This window comes from Ranitomeya imitator, chromosome 2 (assembly GCF_032444005.1).
Source record: "Ranitomeya imitator isolate aRanImi1 chromosome 2, aRanImi1.pri, whole genome shotgun sequence".
Classification (NCBI taxonomy): domain Eukaryota; kingdom Metazoa; phylum Chordata; class Amphibia; order Anura; family Dendrobatidae; genus Ranitomeya; species Ranitomeya imitator.
Genome location: NC_091283.1, coordinates 420,751,463 through 420,759,898, shown reverse-complemented (window position 1 = coordinate 420,759,898; position 8,436 = coordinate 420,751,463). Strand labels below are relative to the sequence as shown.

The window sequence follows — 8,436 nt, the reverse complement described above, 5'->3', positions numbered from 1 at the left end:
TGTCTTCCCAGCTCCCCTGAAGCTGGGCACAGACCCCCCTCCTACCATGTGGTCTGCTGCTGTTACAGCAGCAGACTGAAGATGGCGCCATTTACTCTGCCTTAGATAGGCCCAGAACCCATTGTGACACGTGAGAGTTCCGGAGTCAATGGCTAAAGGCCCCATTGTGACAACCGGTGAAGGTTCCGTGCACAGATTCTATCTACTGCAGGCAGTGCACCTGATTGGTCAAAAGCATTAGAATACTACTCGCACAGTACAAGACAAGATAGACAAGACTAGCATATTCCAGATCATCACAGACCCCATTTTTCCTTTTTTAGTTAAATACATATCATACACCACATAATTAAAAGTCAGTGGTCCACAAGAGGGAGCCAATGTTTTACAAAGGAAATCATGCATGCGGTCGGTCACAAATGTAGTATGTATGGCCGAACTACTCGTAGGATACTTCAATTTAAACACTTAATACTGACAGACAGCGGGGGCCTAATTTTGTAGATGGCACTATATATTAGCAACACTGTTACAAAGGCCTCATTCGGGCCTACATCTTAACACACCTGTTGCAACCAGCAAAGATAGATAGATTAATTGATTGATTGATTGATTGATTGCATATTGGATGCAATCCAGTGCTGAACATGCATAAGTGAAAGCAAGGCACAGGAAATGTTGCAAATGGTCCAGTGAAATTGAGCAAATTGCTACATTTGCCATCTGAAACGTGCTTCTTTGACCCTGAAAAGAATTCTCAGAAAGGGTTAAATGACAACTTGCTGTGCTGAGCTGATTTCAATTCAATTCAATCTGTTTTTGGAAACCGGATCAGAGAAGAGGTGCACTGTTCCCGGAGATACTGCAATAACGGGTCAATGCGTGGAGTGGACAGAGCAAGCTCCACTTCCAGCTCCCTGTTCTAAAAATCCATTTAATATATGGTCCCCAAATAGGGGACGTATCAGATATTAAACTGATAAGAACAGATAAGGTTTCAACATAATTTTATTGTTCACAAAGATAACACATTACAAAAATAAAAAGGAACATTTGAAACATTATAATGGATAATACACCTAAAATACAGAAATACCAAGACATTTAAAAAAACAAAACACAAATATAAAAACACAAATATAAAAACAATCAAACAATTGTGTTCCATAATTGTATACACCACATTGAAGCAGCTTCTTTTGCACCATACAGTTTTTTATCTCTAAGATAATAGATATACATTTCACTTAGAGCAATTTTTATACAATTAGCTGAATCAATAAAATCACGTTTAAAAAGTAAAATATTTCTGACTTTCCACATGGCATTTTTAAAACAATTAATAATTATCCAGGCCACTCTGAATTGTTTAAGATTTGGGCACTTAAAAAGACCGTACAAGACATAAATATGGTTAAAATCTCTCAGGCCACATGCCCATTTTAATAGTGGCCCTACCTTTCTCCATACCTCCTGTGCAAATGGACAGTTCCACATGAGATGCAGTACAGACTCGTTCTCGCAGCATGTTACTCTTGGACATTTGGCCCTTGCCACCAGCCCTCGCCTATGTTGGAACTCGCGAGTAGGGAGGCACTGGTGGACAATTGCCCAGGCAAGGTCCTTGTGCACATTTGCTAGGTATTTCCCGTACACATTTCGCCACTCCGTCTTGGACCTTGCCTGTGAAAAATTGGAGACAGGAATTGTATCCTCCGAATGCCTACAAGCCATTGATACCTTCCTCTGATCTCCCAATATGTCAGGTTCCAACTCCTGGAGACCTAACTGTCTGACCGTTTTCTCAAGTATCACATACTGTTTAGGAGGACATAGGAGCACAGGAGAATCCAAAGGTAAACGGAACCATCTTTTAAAAATCATTCCTGCTGCATATTTTAAAAAATAACTAAAAATGCCATCAGATTTAAAAACTTTAAAACAGAAACAGAAATATTTTATATAAAAGAAAGTAAAAAAATTGGGAACATCTTTACCCCCATTAATTTTGTCTTTATACATCAAAACTCTTTTTAATTTTAACATTTTGGAACCCCATAAAAACATAAAAACAATTCTAGTTACTTTTTTAATCTGTAGATTGGAAGGGGGAAAAACCATTGCAACATACAACATAATGGAAATTAAAACAGCCTTGATAATTAAAATTTTCCCTTCCATACTGAGGTTCCTTAATTTCCAGAGAGATCTTTTTCTCTAATTTGTCTATAGCAGAGTCCCAATTAGGGGTACCTTCATTGGCTTGGTTAAAAACAATACCTAAAATTTTTATCTGATTCGTTTGAATCACTATCCCAGGGGTCAAAGAAGAGTCCCATCTACATACATTAAAACAATCACTTTTGTCCACATTTAGTTTAAAACCAGAGGCTTCACAGAAGAATTGAGTATTTCTCAATACCCTTCTGAGGGATGTGGAATCTGGGCATAATATGGTGACATCATCCATGTAACTTAGGACTTTAACCTGCATACCCCTTCCTCCAGGAATAGGTACCCCTTTAATTACTTTATCTTTTCTTAATAAAGTTAGCAGTGGTTCCATCGCACAGATAAAGAGTAGTGGAGACAGAGGACACCCCTGTTTTACCCCAGACAGCAGAGGAACTCCCTTTGTTAAAAACCCATTTATAGAGATTTGACTAAAACAGGAATTGTATAAAAGCATGATGCGGGTTAAAATTTTCTCTGGAAACGCCATTTTTTTAAGAACCATAAAAAGGAAATCATGTGATACCCTGTCAAATGCTTTTTCGAAATCCAAAGATAAAATGGCAAGACCTTGACCTCTCTCTTTAAAATACCATATAGTATCTCTAATTATATTAAGTGGCTCAGCTATCGTTCTACCGGGGACTCCACACACTTGGTTAGGGTGAATTAATTTTGAAATAAAAGGTTTTAAACGGAGTGCAATGAGTTTGGCTAAAATTTTATAATCAATATTTAAAAGTGTAATAGGCCGCCAATTTTTAAGTTGGCTCCTGTCTCCTTTTTTGTATATTATAGACACCAAACCTCTCCTCCAAGAAGGGGGTAATTCCTTGGTATTAAAAGCTTCTTTGAACAATAAAAACAAATCCTCCTTTAAAATCCCCCCAAAAGTCAGATAAAACTTAATTGGTAAACCATCCTCACCGGGAGCTTTCCCATTGGAGAAGCTTTTGAAGCTCTGTAAAAGTTCCTCACTGGTGAGATCACTGGATAAAATACTTTGGTCTAAAAAATCCAACTTAAAATCAAGGGAATTAATAGCATAATCTAAAAAGGAAGGATCTATCACTTTGTTATTAAAAAGATGTTGATAAAAATAAAAAGCTTTATCTAACATTCTCACAGTATTAGTTTCACCCTCCAGATTTAAAATTGCGTCCCTCCTCCCCATTACCTTTTTGAAGAAGAAACGGGAACATTTTTCTCCTTCCTCCAGATGCTGTACATGGGAGTTAAAAATTATTTGTTTTCCTTTCTCATCCAGGGCACTTTTTATTTCAGACTTCAAATTTGCAATATCATCATCTACATCAACTCCAACATCTTTTAGTTTAAAAAGTACCTGTAATCTCATATTTAAAACATAGAACCACTGCTTTTTCTGTTTAGCTTTATTTTTTCCTTCCTTAATAAAGAAAAATTTAATTTTAGGTTTTATCCTCTCCCACCACCCTAGCATAGAGGCTCTGGGGTCTCTTTTGGATTGCCAGTGTTGGTACACGTGTACAAACCTTTCCTGAATCTCAGGGTCCTCTAGGAGTGTTGTATTTAATCTCCATGATCCCTTTGAGATTTTTTGTTCCCCCTCCAGCTCCAGCTCCACAGATAAAACCTTATGATCTGAAAATAAATTAGATAAAAGAGAGCATTTATGGGCCTTAAAACCAGTTGAAGCAAACATAAAATCAATCCTAGAAGAAACTCTCCCATTGGACCATGTAACCCCCGGGTCCGCCGGCATGAGCACCTTCCAACAATCTTGCAACTTAAAATCATCAATCAAACTTTTTAATAGATAGGTGGTACGGTCCTTACGGTTCACATCACCACCCTGTCAACATTCCCCCTCCTGCTTGCAATTGAAGTCTCCTCCAACCAACAGGGGGGTTGACCCAACACAAAATAAAGGCAAGATATCAAATAATTCAGCTCTCTCTTGCTTTCCAGGAGGGGCATATACATTCAATATACGCAAAGGAAGTCCTTTGAAACTAAGATGGACTAAGATAGCTCTACCCGGCATAATCTCAGTCACGGACTCAATGATGATAGAATGTCCACGGCAGAGTAGTCCAATTCCGGCAGCTCGGCAGTCATTGGCACCAGACCACACAGAAGTGCCCAGTGTCCAATCTTCTTTTATGTCCTTGTAATTTAGACTGCACTGTATGCCACATTCTTGTAAGAAAAACAGATCAAAGTCAAGTGTCTCTAAATAAGAGAATAAAGCAGCCCTGCGTATAGGGCTCTTTAGGGACCTCACATTTAGTGAGGCAATCTTTATGGGAGCAGACATTTAAGAGGAATCAGAACTTAGTGTAGAAAAAGAACCGATTTCCGGCATCTCTACCACCTCTCCAGGGGTCAGGATTTGTTGAATATTACTTGGATCTGAGGCAGGAAGAAAGGCGACATCCTCTCTAGGCTCCTCTCCAGTACTTCGACATCCAAATTTCCTCTGAACCTTAGGCTGCTTTACCTCATCTCTCTGTCTTTTCAGATGCTGTGTGGAGTCCATATCCTCTGGTTCATTTACATTTGCTGTCATCATGGAAGTCTGGTCTGCTGCCATATTGGAGGTCTGGTCTATGATGTCATCCCTCTGTTCATCCTCTGCTCTCGATCTGGTCAAGGAGTTACTGCGACTCCTGGTACATGGATTACGACCCGATGAGGTCTTATCAGGATCTTTTTTATTTCGCGCCCTAGAGGTTTCCCTCTGGTTTTCCACACTGACTGATCGTTTAAGATTTGTACCCTGCTTGCCTTTACCCGAGCTTCCCGTTAACGGTAGGGCGAAACTGGGATTTTCCTTTTCCATCGGGGTACTACACGACTCCCCGGCTCCGCACAATGCCGGGGGTGCATTCATGCTGAACGAGGGCTTTATCTCCTTTTGACTCTGGGCGACTGCGACATCTAGAGCCACTACATCGATCAATTCTATATTTGAGAAATCCCCAGGAGGATTTAAGGAGCCCCTACGACCATCCCTCCGAGAATCCACCGGCAAGTTTTCCGGCGGGACTACAGAAGGGCCTGGTCCGGACCCGTCAGCGTGCGCCAACCCAGGTCCAGGGGCAGGTATCGCCATACTCCCTTCGGTGACATTTTTGATAGTCAGTTGGCCTGAGTTAGACGGACCATCAGCTCTTGTCCTTTTGCTCGGACAATTTTTGAAGGCGTGACCGGCCTTCCCACATAGATTGCATACGATATCAGAGTCACACATGGCGGAGGTGTGCCCACTCTTACCGCATTTATTACAGAGGACTACATGAGCGTTTGCGCAACTTTCTCGAGTATGCCCATATTCTTGGCAATTTCGGCAGCGCAAGGGCATTCCTGGGTAGCGTAGGAAGCCCCTGACACTACCAATTGCGAAATTGGCAGGCGGATGGCATAAGCCCCCAATAGTAACACGTTCCATATGGAATTTCACAAGATATTTCCTCTTCCCATTCCAGAAGCGTTGGGAGTTGAGGATCTCATGTGAGAAGCGCACTGACTTGCAGTAACGCCTCAAAAAGGTTTCGATATCGCCCTCGGAGACAAATGGACTGTACATGAAGAGCACCAATGGTACTTCTTCTTCGCCATACAGAAAGTCGAACCTTAGTCCATTCAGTACGTTACTGTCCTTGTCCGCAACCAACAATGCTGCATGGATGTTTTCACAGCATGATTTGGCCGTAAACGAGATGGTATATCGGCCACGGAACTCCTGGTCGTACAGACACAGGATTTTATTTCTCTCTAGGAGGAAGAACCCGAAAAGAACCTCATTCACAATATAGTGCAGGTTCTTTTCATGACGCTAGCATTCATCCACCTCGATTCTAATGGATTGTCGCAGAGGAGTCTCCCCCACCGCAAATCTAAAAGAGAATGGCATTTTTGGCCCTCAGGGACTAAGCCCCTTCCCTATAGTAACAAGGGACAGAATCCCACCAAAGGCAAGACCCGTCCCAAGACCGAGAAGGGGGTACCCCAAGAACGTACTCTGTCCACTAAGCGATTTAATGCTCAGCAAAAGGAACGCCCTTATTATTCAGGTCGCCCTGAAAACAAGACGCGATCACTCCTCGTTGTCTGGGGGCTAAGCCGGACACCTATAGCAGCAAGGGGGTGAAGTCCCCACCGTTAAGTAAGAACAATCCCCCAAGGCCGACGAACCGGGTACCCCAGACCAGACCAAGTACAGCAACCGTGAAGCCACTACACTTGATCTTAGCCAAAAGGCCGAGAAGCGATAGCCTGTAATGGTTTGCCACTCCGGACGCACCATGGCCTACAACCAGGAACCACTGTGGAGAGAGCCCAAAAGATTGCCCAGGGGAAGACATTTTTTTCTAAACTCTGGATGCCTTCTCAAATGGCAGTTCTGGTGTGTGTGGGGTGTGTGTGGAGGTGTGTGGGGGTGTGTTCAAGTTGGGCCCAACGCGTTTTTTTTTTAAAATCTGCATAACTCCGCCTAATCTGCATAACTCCGCCTATTTGAACACACCCTCCATCCCTTTTGCGCTAAAGAGTGCAACTATTAGTGCAAATATGCAAATTGCCCCTTTAAAAAAAAATGAGGACTTTAACTCTATAGCAGCAAGCACCTGTTGTAAGTAGCGATCCTACAAGTCACAATCAACTCATTAACGAGTCGTGCAATATGACTTAGGATTAAAGCCAAATCAGTATCTCAATTCGCAGACACGGTGTTTGGGGCTCTTGGCCCTCGTCAGTGCGAAGCAAGAGGACTGATTTGGCTAGGTGAGAGGCACTGGACTGGGGTCTAAGGGGTAACGTTTCTCCTGATGGAGAGTGACATACCAGCTGACTTGTCAAGGTAAGGAGGCCTATTTAAGAAACAGGCAGAGCGAGAGTGTCATTCAAAAACCAGACAGGCTAGCGGTTGTCTTCCCAGCTCCCCTGAAGCTGGGCACAGACCCCCCCTACCATGTGGTCTGCTGCTGTTACAGCAGCAGACTGAAGATGGCGCCATTTTACTCTGCCTTAGATAGGCCCAGAGCCCATTGTGACACGTGAGAGTTCCGGAGTCAATGGCTAAAGGCCCCATTGTGACAACCGGTGAAGGTTCCGTGCACAGATTCTATCTACTGACCTGATTGGTCAAAAGCATTAGAATACTACTCGCACAGTACAAGACAAGATAGACAAGACTAGCATATTCCAGATCATCACAGACCCCATTTTTCCTTTTTTAGTTAAATACATATCATACACCACATAATTAAAAGTCAGTGGTCCACAAGAGGGAGCCAATGTTTTACAAAGGAAATCATGCATGCGGTCGGTCACAAATGTAGTATGTATGGCCGAAGAACTCGTAGGATACTTCAATTTAAACACTTAATACTGCCAGACAGCGGGGGCCTAATTTTGTAGATGGCACTATATATTAGCAAGACTGTTACAAAGGCCTCATTCGGGCCTACATCTTAACACACCTGTTGCAACCAGCAAAGATAGATAGATAGATAGATAGATAGATAGATAGATAGATTGCATATTGGATGCAATCCAATGCTGAACATGCATAAGTGAAAGCAAGGCACAGGAAATGTTGCAAATGGTCCAGTGAAATTGAGCAAATTGCTACATTTGCCATCTGAAACGTGCTTCTTTGACCCTGAAAAGAATTCTCAGAAAGGGTTAAATGACAACTTGCTGAGCTGATTTCAATTCAATTCAATCTGTTTTTGGAAACCGGATCAGAGAAGGGGTGCACTGTTCCCGGAGATACTGCAATAACGGGTCAATGCGTGGAGTGGACAGAGCAAGCTCCATTTCCAGCTCCCTGTTCTAAAAATCCATTTAATATATGGTCCCCAAATAGGGGACGTATCAGATATTAAACTGATAAGAACAGATTTTTTTTTTTTTAAACCATTCAGGTTGTTTTATAAACAACAGTATGTAAGTCTTCCAAAAAAAACTCATTGTTGTTGCTTAAATATAACTCATCATCATGGTTATTCTTTATTTTTATTTTTTTTTTTACTCAAAAAAATTTCCAAAAACAGGAACAGAAATAACATGTATAATAACAATAAAGCACTCACTAGGGTCCTGGAGCTACTGGTACTTCACCAGATAATGCCATTTCATGACCTTCCAGATGCCTTCAGCGTCCAATCCTTCACCACCTCTACTCTTGTCCCATTTGTACATCACATATAGCCTAGA

At 42.0% G+C, this 8,436-nt stretch overlaps 2 non-coding genes across 2 annotated transcripts; both read right to left on the bottom strand.

Annotated features, from left to right (window-relative positions):
• Positions 1 to 837: 837 nt before the first annotated feature.
• On the bottom strand, positions 838 to 1,027 carry LOC138668069 (U2 spliceosomal RNA). Its single transcript, XR_011319065.1, has one exon. It is a non-coding gene; the product is annotated as a U2 spliceosomal RNA (small nuclear RNA).
• A 6,940-nt stretch (positions 1,028 to 7,967) lies between these two features.
• LOC138668079 (U2 spliceosomal RNA) lies at positions 7,968 to 8,164 on the bottom strand. The gene has a single exon (XR_011319072.1). It is a non-coding gene; the product is annotated as a U2 spliceosomal RNA (small nuclear RNA).
• Between the last annotated feature and the right edge of the window lie 272 nt (positions 8,165 to 8,436).